This window comes from Mustela erminea, chromosome 2 (assembly GCF_009829155.1).
Source record: "Mustela erminea isolate mMusErm1 chromosome 2, mMusErm1.Pri, whole genome shotgun sequence".
NCBI classification, from domain to species: Eukaryota; Metazoa; Chordata; class Mammalia; order Carnivora; family Mustelidae; genus Mustela; species Mustela erminea.
In genome coordinates, this window is record NC_045615.1 from 159,899,095 (window position 1) to 159,915,341 (window position 16,247).

Below are 16,247 nucleotides of genomic sequence, written 5' to 3' on the forward strand. Positions count from 1 at the left end.
CGATGAGCAAGCCCTGTAGTGGCCGGTGAAGGAAGCTGATCAGTAGATACAGACCGCCCTGCCCTTTTTTCCTGCCTGCATGAGCACTGCAAGCCTCCTTTGTGATAGATGCTCTTTGGAGGGTTTTCACAGACAACTTCTCTCTGCTTATAACGAGAGACCCGTCCACATGTCTGCCACAGACCGCTCCTCCTCATCATGCCAATCCTTTTTTTTTTTTTTTTTTTAACAAGTCCCTGAACATCTATCCAGCTGCTGTCGATCACCCGCGAACCATGGTAAGTCCATACTCTGGCCAGCTCTCAGTTCAGAAAAAGTGGTCAACGAAATATGTGGCTCGAAGTTCTGCCTTTGGGGTGCATTTTCCTTTACCACTGACCAGAGACTCGCCCTGAGTAGAACTGTAATGCTGCGACTGTCCGTCCCAGTTTGTCCCAGGATATGGATCCGTAAATCGGGACTCCGCTTCTTTCTCCTCATTCCGCTGGTCGTAAGAAACGCCCCTGTGTGGCTGTAGATACGGACTGAAGATGGGCCAGGAGTGGATGTTGCAGGAGTGTAAGCCACCTGCTTAGGCAATTTAATTGTGCCTTCTGGACCTGCCTGGGCTCAATCTCTTACATACTATTTCCATCTGATGACAGATTGCTTCTGTGTAGTCCCAGCCTTATGGCTAGAAAGGTCACCTAGTTCATAATGGGAAATTCAGAATATACGTAAGGCATTCAGTTCTGATATCACACTAGAAGCTGTTTCTGAAAAGACTTTCATCTGCAGAAGAGGCCTGGATTGGCTTCAAAACCTTGAGTTCTCCCCTTCATTCTCTAACTGTTGCTTGCCAGCGACTTCACGCAGCTTCCCATTTGCCAGAGAGAGTCCACGTGTCACCGAGTTTGCCGGGTCACAAGAAGAGCGGCTTGCCCCCCAGCCTTGCTCTGGTCCCCCCCAACACTGGCAGCTTTGCAGACTACTTGAAAGTGGAACCTAAGTAGCCCACTCACACAGGTGCATATCACATCTAAAGTCCAGAAAGGCCGACCCAGCGCCTCTTCTTCAGAGGTAGACTGTGCAAGCTGCGGCAATTCTCTTCCACTCCGAAGGACGCCCTCAGGGGTTCCGTAGCATTTGATCCCCGGGAACTTCACATATGTAATGAGTCCCTGAATTTTCGTGGGGTTTAACTCCTATTCTCCGGCTAGCTCGGTCTAAATTACAGAAAATACCTGCTACTTCCTCTTCAGGTCCTGATCAGGGCCAACCAATATAACACCGTCAGTGCAGTAGGTGTGATTTCATGTGGACTGTCAAGATAAGCACAATCTTTGCAGACTCTAGTACGGCAGAGAGCAGGGAAGCGGACACAGTGCTGAGGCTACATCAGGTAAAAGCAAATGGCAACTGGTACAAACTGATATGGGAAAAGGAGCATTTTCGAATCAATAGCTGCACACCAGGTGCCAGGGGCTCTTGATTTGTTCCAGGAAAGAGATTCCATCTAAAGAGCTGCTGCATCGGAAGGGCCCTGATTAAGTCTGCCGTACTGCACAGTCATTCCCAAGCATCCATCCAACCTCCCTAGGGCTCAAATAGGCAAAGTGCATGGGGATACTACAGGTCTCATTATACCTGCTTGTTGTCAGATCTTTGAGAGTAGCCTAATCTCTGGAGTTCCATCTGGGAGGAGGCATTGCTTTTAGATTACAATCCCAGTAGTGATGGAAATTTCCAGGGCCTTCCACTTGACCCATTTTTGCCATAATGGTCCTCACTGTGCAGAGGTTCAGAGGAATGGTTGTAGAACATATGACAGAATCATCCTATCTCAGAATTATCCTACCTGCATTAAGAGAGAGCTGGTCTACGTACCTCCCATCCTGTCATTGGTTGAGGGTTTTTCTCACGTACAGCCTGAGCAGACTCTGAGGGCCAGAGAAAATGAACAGGGCGCCTGCAGCTTCTGCTACAGAGTTATTGGAATGGGACAGTTTCTAGGTTCTCTTTCCAACATGCTGTGAAGTTAATGATATCCAGTAGGCTGTCGGGTTAGTGAGTCAGAAATTCAGTAGAGAAGATTTTAGCTCCTCCTCTGCATGTCCATGGCCTTGTGCTCACTTCTATTATAGCATTTACTATATTTTATTTGAATGACCTATCTATGTGTTGCCTTTTGACCAAACTGTGAGAGCTGTCTCTTTTTTTCCAGTGCCCTTCAAAATACCTCGTGCACAATAGTTGCTCATGAAGTGCTCATTGAGCCAAAGTGAATGTTTTCTTCCTCATCATTTTTCTTTGTGCTGTTTTAGAAAACTTTCCAGAAGTGCCAGAGTAAAAACTAATATATAATCAAGAGGATATCAACTGCATTTTGGATACCAGTATCATGCCTAGCAAGTCCCAGTCAAGCTCTCTTTGGGCAGTGGGGAAAATCTTCTTCCAAAAGAAAATTGAAGCAGTCAGAGTCTGTAATTAATTTAGAGTGTATATGCTAATATATTTCTAATATTAGGATACGATGTGATATAAGCGCATTTAATTGATTGTCTCGCACCTCAAAGTAATGCCAAGTCATTTACTGACACCATATACCATTCTTAAAACTTAAAAACTGGCTGATAATATTCATACAGGATTTATTGTTCCCTGAGAACAAAAACAATGAATTATCATCAGCAGCGAGGCAAATATATGAGTCACACCATTTTTTTTTCAAATAAGAAATTGATGATCACAACAAACCCATATACAAAAGGAAATAAAACATGTGGCCTAAAACAGAACGCATGTGTACACTCTAGAGTCATTGAAACCCAACGATCAAGTTCCTTCGGTTGCATTAACAAATAAACAGGTGTTTGATTCCCAATACTTGTGCAACTGGCTGGGATAAGATCAGAAGTTCTACAACCATTCCTCTGAACCTCTGCACAGTGAGGACCATTATGGCAAAAATGGGTCAAGTGGAAGGCCCTGGAAATTTCTATCACTACTGGGATTGTAATCTAAAAGCAATGCCTCCTCCCAGATGGAACTCCAGAGATTAGGCTACTCTCAACTTCCAGTGGCTTCTGGGAACACAGTTGCTACATATTTATGGAGAAATAAAACAATATCTACTTGGTTTACAGTACTGTCATTTTATATGCCACATACTACCATACACCAAAAATTTTATACTTTTTAATTGTATATCACTTAAGTTTCTTTCTTTCTTTCTTTTTTTCTTTTTTTTTTTTTATGGAATTACATAAATGGTTAGTATCACTTGGAGCCAAATTGTCCCATACAGCTGTCTGCTTTCCCTGGCACGTCACTAGCCCGAATTTGGGTCATGATCTTCCTGGAGATTCTGACCTCGAGGGCTGTAGGGGAAGCTGAATTAAGCCTGTGAGAAGTAGCACATGGCTTTTCTCCATGGTTACCCACTTTGTCCACCTCTCAAAAACCATGGGAAAAAGACGGCTGGGTGGAGACAGCCAAACCCATTTAGTTGTAGAAAGGGGTAATAAGGAAGGACAGAGCACAGATTTGTATTCTGAATAAGAAAGAAATAGGTCATGATTGAATTGTCCTTATATGAAGTAAGCAAGCATTATTAATTCTTATCATTTTATGAGTAATCATAAAATAATAATAATCATAAATAAACTAATCATCAAATAATAGTGATGTTGATCCTTGGGCTTTGCAACAATATTCTCAGCACACAGAATCTGTTTACATAGTTTGTGTCCAGATTGGCTCACCCCTTTAACTAAGAAGAGTAGGCTCATTTTTCATAACGGCAGTTAGCTCTGGAGAGAGGAAAGATCTGTTCTCTTGCCATGGCTTCATGGGTGTCCAGTTTGGGTCTCTCTCGAGTGCAGGTCGTTGACCGTGTGGACAGTTCAGTATAATCTATTGTGAGTATTTGAAGAGTGACTCAAAGCAATTTTCCCCCTGATATGGGTAATAAGATAGGATAAGAAATAATATTTACCCTTCTAAGTCCTCCCCATCCAAGCTGTGCTCAAGTTTTCCTTACGTTATTTCATTTAATCCTTATAAAACTGTGATTTCCAGGTAAGAAAAAAGGCTTTAAAAAGTTCAGTCACTTGCCATGTAAGTCATAGAGATATTAAACAATAAAGCTGAAGTTTGAGCCCCAAATAACAAAAACAATAATAATTACAATAATTTACATTTGTTTAGCACTTTATGGTTTACTGATAGCATTTATGTCTTTTCTTTCACCTAATCTTCCCAGACAATCTTGTGAGATAGTCCGGAGTTATTTCACATTTTTACAAATGTGGGATTAGAGACTTTGAGAGGTCCCTCAGCTAGTAGGGGACAGGGACAACATACAGGGCTAAGTGTGCTGGTTCCTGGTTTCAGGATCTTTGTTTCTTTCAGGATCTTTGTTTCTTTCTTTCCCTTTTTTTTTTTTTTTTAAGATTTATTTATTTATTTGAGAGAGAGAGAGAAAGATGTGCATGGGCACACACGCGCGCATATCAGAGGAGGGGCAGAGGTAGAGAATCTTCAAGCAGACTCCCCGCCGGGCAGCGCTCCAGCCCACATCCCATGAGATCACCACCAGAGCTGGAACGGAGAGTCAGATGCCCAGCCCACTGAGCCACCGGTCGCCCCTCAGGATCTTTCAACTCTTAGACCGCTGAGGTCAGGCATATGCATATTTATTGTGAAATGAAAGTCTGTACAATACAAAGAAAAATGTAGATCTTATAATTAACCAGATTATTCAGGCCCTGTCAGTCCCAGCCACCCCACTTTTGCTTAATGAAATTAAAAAGAGTGAAGGGCTGTTAATGAACATTAGCATATATATTTGAAATATGAGACCCAATACAGTTCCTCAGGTATGATACTAGAAAGCTTATATTCTCTGATACTTCATTATCCTTCCTAACTGGTGAAACACAATTTCTCTGCAATTGAAGTTTCTGAAAAGTATTGTTTTTCTAATAATTCTCAAAAATGTTAGATAACGAAGGCATTTATCTTACTCCTTTTAATCTATTATCATTCAGTAGTCATTTAAACTTTAGATAAAAATCAAGTATTTATTAAGAAATGGCTTTCATTATTTTTTAACTGTTATTTAAATTTTTAAATATTTTGCCGATTTTGAAATATGTCAAAATTGCATAAATAAACTGCTTTCAGCTTTAAAATTCTCAAAGTTTGTCTCGAAATTGATCACCTTGATAGAGGAGCAACAGTTTTATATTTTTAAATAAACGTGGTTTCAAATTGGTAGGGATGACAAGAGGATGAAAATCTGATATAAATAGAGAAATGGTAAATTTAGAGTTTCAAATGATTCACCAAAACCATTAACCATTCTTCTTGGATATCTGGATATTTAACCTAACTTCAAGCTATGTATTTTTAATTTGATTTCTACACAGATTGACAATTGAGAACTTCTAATCAGGGGCTTCAAATGGTGAGCTCGTGAAATGGATTTCTATATTCAAGTTAGAGTGTTTTAGTATATGTGCTGCCGAAGTGAGCACATAGAGTTAGAGTGTTTTAAAACCCATTTTATTAATGGATACAAATATCTAAGGAGGAACATACAGATACACGCGTGCCCACATATGCTTTGTACATACACGTGTGTGTGTGTGAGGCAGAAAACTTCAGGATACCTTTTTAACTGAAGAAATAGTATTCCTTGCTCCATGTCTTGTGTTAATAATCAAAGATGACATATTATTGTGTTTCTGAGTGTATGTACATATGTATGTATGTATTTGCATGTATGTGTATCCATGTATGTATGTATTAATTTAAAAATAAAAGCAAAGCTTTGTCCCATATAGCAATGATATGTTTAAGCATAGGAGCCTTGAATTTTCTAGAATGTAGTCTCCAAAATCAAGCAACCAGAGAATTTTTATCAAGCATCTGCTCTGTGGTTAGCTTTATATAAAGAAAAAAATACAGAGGTATGTCATTCTGACCCTTATTTTTATGGATCATGAAAACAGGTAACATATTGGTGAGGATGAGCTACCACAGGAACTCTCACAGAGACAGCTGATGGGAGTGGAAATCGGTTCAACTGCCCTGGAAACCCACTCGTGCTACTCAATCCAGTTGAAAATGTTCATGCCCTGAGATCTCAACGTTCCACTTCCACGAATCTAATATAGAAAAACTCTTGGCTGTGTGCACAGAAGGGGGGGGCATGGACTGCAGACGTTTTTCTAACAGTGATGAACCGGAAAGAAACCCAAATCCATGGACAGTAAGCTGATAGAGAGTGGCATGTTCATAAGATGTGACATGTCGTTGTAATTGCTCTAGCTGTAGGCAAACCTGCAGGTAGCTCAAAAACATGAAGTTGAGCTGGGGAGTTGAGCTGAGTGTTCTGAGGCGGGGCTCCCATTCAGGTTCTCTCCTAAAAAGGAAAACGAACAAACGATTTTGTTGAAAGAGGTCACAGAGAAATGTATTCAATGTGATTCCACTTACATAAAATTCAAACACGAAACAATATATATTATTCAGGGCTATATAAAAAGCAATCTATTTTTTTTAAAGGAAAGGAATGATTAACTGAAAATTTAGTACTAGAAGTACTTTTAGGGAGAGAGAGAGTGGGGGATGTGACCTGGGTAAGGCATCCAGAAGTTTCAAAGGTACCACTTATATTCTACATATTGATTTGATATATATGTGATTTGTGCCACTCTAGCGCTGTGTACAAAGTATAGCAGCAAGACCCTGAAAGAAGTTGTATCAGGAGAGGGAAAGGAGATTAGGTAAATCTGTACAGAGGAGGGGGTTCTTGCTTGCTTCTAAAAAAGTTGTTTTTACCATGTGACTTTATCTACTGTGGATATCGCTTGTTTTATCAAAGGTCTTTAAATTGTGTGTCAACTATATATTCTTTCTTGTATGTATATTTCACAGCACAATTGGAAAAAAAAGTCAGAAAAGAGACCAGCAGATTTTTACGTCACCACAATAACATTAGTTGTGTTGGATGGTTTGGTTATAGGTGATTCCTTTTTCTACATCTTCTGTAATGTGTTTTTATTATAGTCATAATGAAAATATGTTAAAATACTCCATTTATAGGGAAATGGCAATATTCTGACTTAGCCTAAATAAATCATAAAATGTAACTTGGAGTAGTTTTAGTTAAGATAATGAATCTCACAAATATCTGAGTGTTAAAAGAACATTCTGAAGGTGATATTTCTACCACCATGTACTCTTGAGTAGTTCAGACGCTGCTCATCTGTTCTTAGGACAAAAGCAGCTCAGTTTTAAAGATGCATATATTGTGGCACCTCGGTGGCTCAGTGGGTTAAGTCTCTGCCCTCAGCTCAGGTCGTGGTCTCAGGGTCCTGGGATCAAGCCCTGCTTCGGGCTATCTGTTCAGCAGGGAGCCTGTTTTCCCCTGCCTCTCTGCCTACTTGTGATCTTTCTTTCTCTCTGTCAAATAAATAAGTAAAATCTTAAAAAAAAAAATGAATATAACATTTGGGGTTGAAGGAAGTAGATATCGTCACATGCTAAAAGCAACTTTTTTAGAAGCAAGCAAGAACCCGCTCCTCTGTACAGATTTACCTCATCTCCCTTCCCTCTCCTGATCCAACTTCTTTCAGGGTCTTGCTGCTATACTTTGTACACAGCCGTAGAGTTGTACAAATCACATATTAATATTGTTATTTATAGACTTGGTTCTCCCCTACTAGGTTCTGAGCTCCTTGTGGGCAGTGTCTAACTGTAGCCACTTTGTGTCTTTTATTTCTACCACTGTGCCTCCAATAGAGCAGCTGCCTGGTTAATGTTTTTTGTTGTTGTTTGTTTGTTTTTTTAATTTTTAAGAAAGATTTTATTTATTTATTTGACAGAAAGAGACAAGTGGGAGAGGGAACACAAGCAGGGGGAGTGGGAGAGGGAGAAGCGGAGCCCGATGCAGGGGGGCGGGGAACGCTTAATGATTGAGCCACCCAGGCGTCTCCCCTGTTAATGTTTATTAAACTGAACAAAGAAGCAGCAAAAATCTAAAATGCAGTGTGGGCTACATTTATAAAATACATGGCTCCAAAACCCTGAATATTCTAGTAAGCTAATCTTCATGCAGAATGAGTCAATAAATGTCTATAATGTTTCAAGATCTATAGATAATGCTATTCTGCCATCATAGCACTTACAAACACTGCACAACACAATAAGCACGGTAAGTTGGTAACCTCTGGGTTCACGCCAAATGAAGTATCTTCCACGTATTGTATTTGGGCTACGCCTCCCCATGTCCACCTTCCTTCTGTCCAGCACAGGCTGTAAGGCTCAAAACTGCTATTTTTAGCAGTTAATGATCAGAGAGCTTGACTTCCTCATCAGGTTCTGAGAATAGGAGAGCATAACCAGCCACGGTAGGGCAATCAGAGAGTTTGCTGCTCACAATCTCCTGTTTTTATTTTATTTTAATTAATTAATTAATTTAACAATGGATGAAGTGAAATTTTTTAAAAATTTTATTTATTTGACACAGAGAGAGAGATCACAAGTAGGCAGAGAGGCAGGCAGAGAGAGAGGGGAAAGCAGGCTCCCTGCTGAGCAGAGAGCCTGATGCGGGGCTCGATCCCAGGACCCTGAGATCATGACCTGAGCCAAAGGCAGAGACTCAACCCACTGAGCCCCCCAGGTGCCCCATTCTCCTTTTTTTATAAAGATAAAAAATACTTATACGTCATAAAATGGACAACAGCCCAAATGTCTACAAAATAGCCCAGTATTAGGACCAATAAGAACATAGCAGCAATTTCCCTCTGGCACCGAAATACTTGCAGGCTACTGCCATGACATAATCACATGGTATTTCAAGCCTTTAGACATCCCCCTGCAATGTCTAAGGAAAGGCAGAAAGAAAAGAGCCTCTTTTTTCTTCCCTTCTTGGCTTTCCTGGGATTTGAGTAGTGCTCAAAACAATCGGCGTGCTTTGTTAGAAACACTTAATCCAAACTCCAAGGTGAAGGGTTAATCCTGATAGGCCTGGTCTCTATCTGGATACTTTCTTTTCAGATTAGTTTGGTAGAGAAAAAGCATATTTCTCTTGCTATGTAAGAGAACAACAACAACAAAAGAAAAACACATTACAAAAGTATGTAGGTGCGTAAGTTATTGATTAATTTTACTAATAAAATATCCAAATCCAAATTGTCTTGGTTTAGCCTAATCTAAACTACTGATGCAACCATTTTACATGAGTTTAATAAGAAATACACTAAGTGGTGAAGCTTATGTCTGATTTGGAGTTTTATTCTCTTTCTTCCTGATACCAGAGTAACTACGGAAAATAGTGGTTAAGAGCGTGGGTCATGGAATCAGACTGTCGCTAGCAAACACTGAATCTGCCACTGTCTGGTGTGGAATCAAGTTACTTACACCCTCTGGACCTCCCTTTCAGCATCTGTGTGTGTCACAGGCATTAGAATTATGTCGATACACATAAGTCACTTAGTATAATGCTTGACCGGTAATTAATGATTACCAAGTGTGGATTTACGGTGAAGCTAATGAAATGTAGCTCACCCTCGCAGGTTCTTTCTGAGGTCTCAGGATGGGCTCTAGCAGAGCGTCCGCATACATTTCTTTTCCTAGTTTTGCAAAAGAAAAACATTGGTACTTGGTTAAGGCTGCTGTCTGTCTCTATGTCAAATTCTGCTGTTCCATGTTCTCTTGTGTTTGGAAGTGCTGGAGTGTCCACCAGTATTTTGGGATGTGGCTAAGGGGAAATTGATCTGGGGACACCGATCTGAAGTGGGGACACTGTTTTAACTGAAATTTGGAAACATGCAAATATTATGTGTTAGGATTGATGTCTTATTTAAGAAAAACTTTATCCAGTCTTTTCATGATGTATTATGATGTCCAGAATGAGTTGTAAAACTGAAAGAAATGTTTTAAGATACCAATAATTTTTTTAAAAAAATGATAAGTCACCCTAGAGGAAAGGCTAAATTAAAAAAAAAAAATTCAATGGGGAATTGTAATCTTGTGAAGAGGTAATCAGAGTTTGAAGCCAGAAACATTGGCAAAAAGTTTTATAACTATACCTTAGCAGTTTATTGATAAAAATGTCTTGCTGGGGTGCCTGGGTGGCTCAGTGGGTTAAAGCCTCTGTCTTCGGCTCAGGTCATGATCCCAGGATCCTGGGATCGAGCCCCACATCGGGCTCTCTGCTGAGCAGGGAGCCTGCTTCCACTTCTCTCTCTGCCTGCCTCTCTGCCTACTTGTGATCTGTCTGTCAAATAAATAAATAAATAAAATCTTTAAAGAAAAAATTTCTCGCTGATTTGGTATAAAATATTGACACTGATTAAGATAACATAAAACATAAATATGCTTCTGCAATAAGGAAACAGACAAACTAATTACTGAGTATGGCCAGTTTTCAGTGATGTCCTCAAGTTTTACAGCTCATACTGTGAATGAGAAAGGTCACAAAGATCTTTGTAAGTGGAAAAGGAAGTCAAAAGAGTCAGAGTTGAGAAAGATTAGAAGATTCTACAATACCGGCTTTGAAGATAAAGAAAGGGTCCACGAGCCAAGGAATGTAGTTCTCTCAAGAAGCTGGAAAAGGCAAGAAAACGTATCATCCACAGAGCCTCCAGAAGGATTATAGCCCTGCCGACAACTTGATTTGAGTCTAGTGAGACTCATTTCAAATTTTTGGCACCCAGAACAATAAGATAATAAATTTGTGTTATTTTGAGCCACGAAATTTGTGGCAATTTGTTACAGTAGCAATACGAAATGAGTATAGAAATGATGTGATTGCCAAGGATAGTTCATGAAAGGAGATGCTGTGTTCACCTGGTTTTCTTCAAGCTTTGTCACCAAGCCATGAGGAAACAGAAGGACCACACAGAGAGACCATATACATAGGTGTAAAGGTGTAAAGTCACAGCCTTCTCCAGGCACACGAGCTGAGCCACAGGATGGCTCCAGCCCAAGCACCATCTCAGTGTAACTTCGTCAAAGTCCCCGAGAAAGGATAGCCTCGCTGAGCTCAGCCGACCCTAGAACCGTGAGTGATGATAATAAAATGATTGTCGTTTTCAGCCACTAAGTTTTAGGGTGATTTACCTCAAAATCATAAATGACTGGGAACAGTTAATATATGTAAACTTTTAAAAAATTTATACTTTTTCTTGATTTGCTTCATGATAAATATTCACTTTCATATCTTATTTCATATTTGTTAATTCTACTCTTTTTGCTAGAGAGAACTCCTCCCAACTGTAAAGCTTCAACCCGTTTCTGGTCTTGCATGTAGCCAGAATTTCCTATTCAAAACGTGGTTAAATAGCATACTAATATATGCAATTAGGCAGACCTGAGGATCTTGGCTATAAAGCTATCTTTCTTTTTAGAAATTAAAAAAAAAACCCTTTATTTTGAAGACACTTTAAAGCATTAACAAAACCAAAATTTAAGCTTATTTTACTTATTCATATCATCTTAAATGTCAATTGCCTCTCCATTTGAGATCAAAATAAGAGATAATTACTTTCACAGAAAATGAAAACTTCCTTTAGGATTAAGATGATACATTCAACAGATGTCTCCTAAATGATTCTTTGCTGACAGTATCAACTTCCCAGCATTGTGATGGTTGTGGTTATGGTGCTCAGAACAAATCATAGAAGAATAATGTGTTATGTAAATTCATGGCCGGGGACCGTGAATATTAGAAGGGTGTCTCTTTGTCACTTGAAATATATTTGCTTTGTGACAGACCCACCATTTTGAGATAATCGGCTCTTATTTCACGCATTGCTCTATTATCAGTGGCATAATCCTTTAGCAGTCTCTTGATGCCCTTTCAAAGCTACTCCATTTATTTCAGTTAACTTTTAGCATAACAGAAAGGGTTCTGGATACTAAGGTAATGAGTTGGGACACTGAGGTCAAATGCACATTGAGTTCGAGGGTTTCAGAGATGGTTTGCAGAAGGCTAACTCATGTGCGGGCTAGTGGAGCTGGGAGGGTCTAACCTGACTGGCTGGAAAACCTGCTGTGCTCATCCAGAAGGTCTCCACGGTGTGGGTAAGTCCCACAGTTTCAAGACCGAGCACATTACTATCTCAGAATTAACTGTGTTATGAATGTCACTAACCGTTGCATTGATAAACACTCCCTTGGAAAGATACAACATGCTTCCATCATTGACAACAAGATATCTATATAATAAATAGATTATAAATGTTGAATTTGCTAATTTCAGATTTGGAGTTTGTCCATGAGGAAGTCGTAAAGGAGAACCTATGAGATGTTCCCTTTTATTCTGATGGCTTGAAGAAAGGGATGAATTGTCTGCCTAGAAATTATCTCATTCTTTCAAGTTCAGATTAAAAATGTGAGCACTTGGTTGAAAAAGCTGAATCACTTCAAGATGGCACCGCAGCTTCGTCTGAGCTTGCCCTGTTCCTCTCCCTCCAGCAAGCATTCCTGTCCTCTTTGTTGGGCAGTTTGGGGCTGCAAAACACCTCAATGAGAAAATAGCCAAGACATGGAGCCAGAAAGAGTGAATGGAGGGGAAAGGGAATGCGGCCTTATGTCAGCTTTACCAGTCTTGATCCTTCCTTTTGGGCCTGCTTTCTACCGAATTCCTTTGGTCAAGTTAGGGATGGTCGCTTCCTTTTCCTCAAGAAGTCACAACATTGTGCAAATCCTAACAGGGAAAGTGTATACAGTAAAAGGACTTTTACAAATGTTTTTATTTAGGGATGCCTGGGTGGCTAGGTAGGTTAAGCGCCTGCCTTTGGCTCAGGTCATGATCTTGGGATCGAACCCCACATTAAGCCCCATGTCGAACCTCACATCGAGCTCCATGTCTGGCTCTGCACTTGCTAGGGAGTCTGCTTCTCTCTCTGCCTGCCCCCCCACTCATGCTTGCTTGCAAGCTCTTTTTCTCTCAAATAAATAAATAAATAAAATCTAAACAACAAAAACAAAAGTTTTTATTTGATATTTACATATGAAGAAACAACTACCCCCTGGTGACTATTCCTCCTTATCTGTTTTTTGGATTGGAAAGTTGAGGTTCAGGACAACTCACATCATTCAAGGTATTCAAGGTGCTGTTTCTATTAAGTGAGAAAGCTGGGTCTCAAAGTCAGGTGTTCTGATTTCTTGCTTAGAGCTTTTGCCTACACTTCCAATGTACCAGGGCATATTCTGGGACTGTTTTTTTTTTTTACGTATTTTTGTATCCCTGAGGCCTAGAACCATGCCAGGCATCGGATATATATTCATTAAATGTTAGATGAAAAGTTAAGATTTATTGTTTAATACTTTCCCTTGTGAGGAGAAAGATTCTATCTCACCATTGTAAGGGAATTTTGGCGCCTTACTCAGTTCGGGAAGTCCAAGTACGGAAGGGAAGGAGGTTCAGAGCTGCTTGCCCACACTCTATTTTCCTTCCAAGGTAGACGCTCAAATGTTGAGTGCTTTGAAGGACACTCCTCAGAAGTCAAGAATTCACTGAATGATGGCACTGTTTCTGTGGCTGTGCTACTGCTTATTTCCTGCTCTGTGCCCACCTTCTAGGTTCACAGTCTCAGATGTCACTGAGGACAACAAGTTCCCTGTCTGTCCTTCATGAGGTTACTGGGGACAGGGTGTCACCCAATCCCACTGTGCTGTAGGAGACCAAGTATCTTATAATGAAAGTCTTTCCTGGGGACTGCCAGATGCCTGATTCCCTATTTTGTATGGGTGTTTGATGCAGGAAAGTGACCCCCACGAAAGCTTAGGAAGGCCTGAAAGGCAGCTGACAGGTGCCTAGGGGAGAATGTCCTTTAAATAAATAAGACCCACAGCTGTAGCAAAGTAAACCAAAGTGATGACACAAAAATAGAGCCTGGAGAAAGTCTGTCATTTAAAAAAAAGTGAAAAATGAAAAAATAAAGGCTGTAATACCAACCAACCAAAAAAATCAACAGAACAAAAGGAGAAAACTCGCATCATTTTCTGTCCCAGAATATCATCATTGTTGAAAGGAGGTGTTTTGAAACAAAGGATGATGTTCAAGTAGTTATAGTTGACCAATATTTTTTAATGATCGCCATCTCCTTTATCTTAGAGAGGTAAGTGGACTGAGTGGACAAGGGGCTCTGTTTGGGACCACTGGATCCTTCTTTTCTCCTGTACTGAAAAGAGTCTGCCAAGACCAGGAAACTGAACACCACCTAGCAAGCTTTCTTGTTTTATTCTTATTCTCATCTTTGAACAGGCTTCCTGATAAAAGATACAAAAAAAAAATTACCAATTACAAAATATCACATAGTATACATTTTGTATAACTTTCTAACAGTCAGTGATTTCAGTCAAGGACAGTTTCTTGATCTCTTCCTTTTGGCCTATGCCATTTCTATTTAAAAAATCTACCGCACAATTTTACATTTCCTCTTTCACATCCCTTATTTTATATCTTATGTTCCTTTTCTACCTTGGCCCTCCTACTTGAAAAAAGTCCCCAAGCTCCGTTGTTGGCCACAGACTCTCCTTACTCTCATGGTGCATGTTTTCTGTCCAGCTGCTTTCTGTCTCTCTCTGGAGCCTCTTTATACACCGCAGTGAGCTGCCCTCTGTGCAATTCTAATCTTAGTTTTATTTTCCATGTTAGTTGCATACCCTCATTTATGTTTTTCAGCATAGATTTCCAGCAAAAAAGTTCATGTCAAATAAAAACAATACCTTTAACGATGTTTAAAAAATCACACAAGTATCGCACAAAATTAGGCAACCTGCAAACCACTGAAAAGTAACCTGTTAATGGAATTTTCATTCTTTTCCAAAACCCCGAACAAGGCCCGGTCTCCGCAGGCAGGATTTGCTCTCCAATGCCCCTCCCCCGCGTTGCTGCAGATCCCGGCCGCGGTCCCGGCTCCCCGGTCTAGGCGGCTGTGCAGAGACGGCTCGCGCTCCGGGAAGAAGACAGAAGCGCGTGTAAAGCTGTTGGGCGCCTTCGTGCGTTTTACACGGAACAGGACGACTCACAGAAGCCGTGCGGGAGCAGCCAGCGGTCCCTCGGCCCCACGACAGAGCTGGGTCCGTGCGCCTGGCCGGCCGCGGGGCCGAGGAGCGCGAAGCCGGCGGCCGGGAGTCTGGGGTCCCCCGGGACACTCGCTGTGCAGCGGTCTCTGGCCTAAGGCACCCCTGGTTCTGCTTCCGGCTCCTCCTCATTAGAGCTGCGGCCTCTCCACGGTGGCGCTAATTAGGATGCACGGCAAGGGGTCATTTAGGGGCGGCCGAGGCCCCGGAAGCCCCGCGGGTTCCCGCAGGAACAGCAGCGCGGCCGCCCCCTCCGGAGCCCGGGGCCGGGACGAGCCGCGTCCGCGCGCCCTGTCCGCGCGGGCCAAGCCCCCGTGCGCGTCTGTTCTCCTGACGGAGACACGCCGAGGTCCGTCCGTCGAGGAGCAGCGCGCCGACGAGCCTCCTGCGCCCCACCCGCCGCCCGACTCGCTCCGGCCGCCGTCCCCATCCTCCGTCCCGGGGTGAGGCGCCGAGGAGCGCACGCGCACGGGGAGCGCACGGGGACCCGAACCCTCCTGCAGGCGCCCCACGGCCGTGGGAGAACGTGACAGGTTAGAGCAAGACGCACCGGCAGCACGGAATAAAGGCTGTCCCCCTCCCACAGCTCTCTGGGGGCAGGAGGGGGACACCGCAGGGACCCGCGGCGGCGGCCGCCAAGACCTGGACCCCAGGGTCAGCTCTCTCCGCCAGCGGAGCTTCACGCATGCGCAATCCGGGCCCCAGAGTTGCTAAGGCCCCTTGGAAGATAGAAGCTCCGGATAAGACGAAAGCCAATCAGAGGGCTCGAAGACGAATCGGCCAGCCAGTCCGCATTCGAGGTTGCATCAGCTGCTCCGCGTTCTAATCGCTCGACCAGTATCCAATCGGAGAGCGGGCTGCTTTGGGCGGACTTTTCAAAACAGCAAAAGCAAAACAAATGGGGACCTTTAAAAGGTGCACTGCGACCAGAAACTGTCTCCTTCCGCCTCGCCAGCCTACCGGCCCCTTTCCTTCCCCGTCCCCGGATCAGTCGCAGAAAGCCGACTTCCGGCTCTTCACCCTCCGCCCGGGATCGAGAGGGAGAGGCGGCTCGGCCAGGCCCAGGGCGGGAAAGGAGGGCGCAAACCCGGCCGCGGACCCTGGCCCAGGGCGGGACTCTTTTTCAAAGGCTTCAGCGGCACCGCGGATCCCTCCGCGGG

General features: G+C 42.4%; 2 long non-coding RNA genes across 2 annotated transcripts; both read right to left on the reverse strand.

The window, feature by feature from the left end:
- Nucleotides 1–5,837: 5,837 nt before the first annotated feature.
- LOC116585238 lies at nucleotides 5,838–11,078 on the reverse strand. Its single transcript, XR_004283509.1, has 3 exons — nucleotides 10,843–11,078; nucleotides 9,559–9,623; nucleotides 5,838–6,409 (listed from the first exon to the last, which is right to left on the reverse strand). It is a non-coding gene; the product is annotated as an uncharacterized LOC116585238 (long non-coding RNA).
- Nucleotides 11,079–14,072: 2,994 nt separating this feature from the next.
- Nucleotides 14,073–16,199, reverse strand: LOC116585237. The gene is made up of 2 exons (XR_004283508.1): nucleotides 15,638–16,199; nucleotides 14,073–14,271 (listed from the first exon to the last, which is right to left on the reverse strand). It is a non-coding gene; the product is annotated as an uncharacterized LOC116585237 (long non-coding RNA).
- Nucleotides 16,200–16,247: the final 48 nt, after the last annotated feature.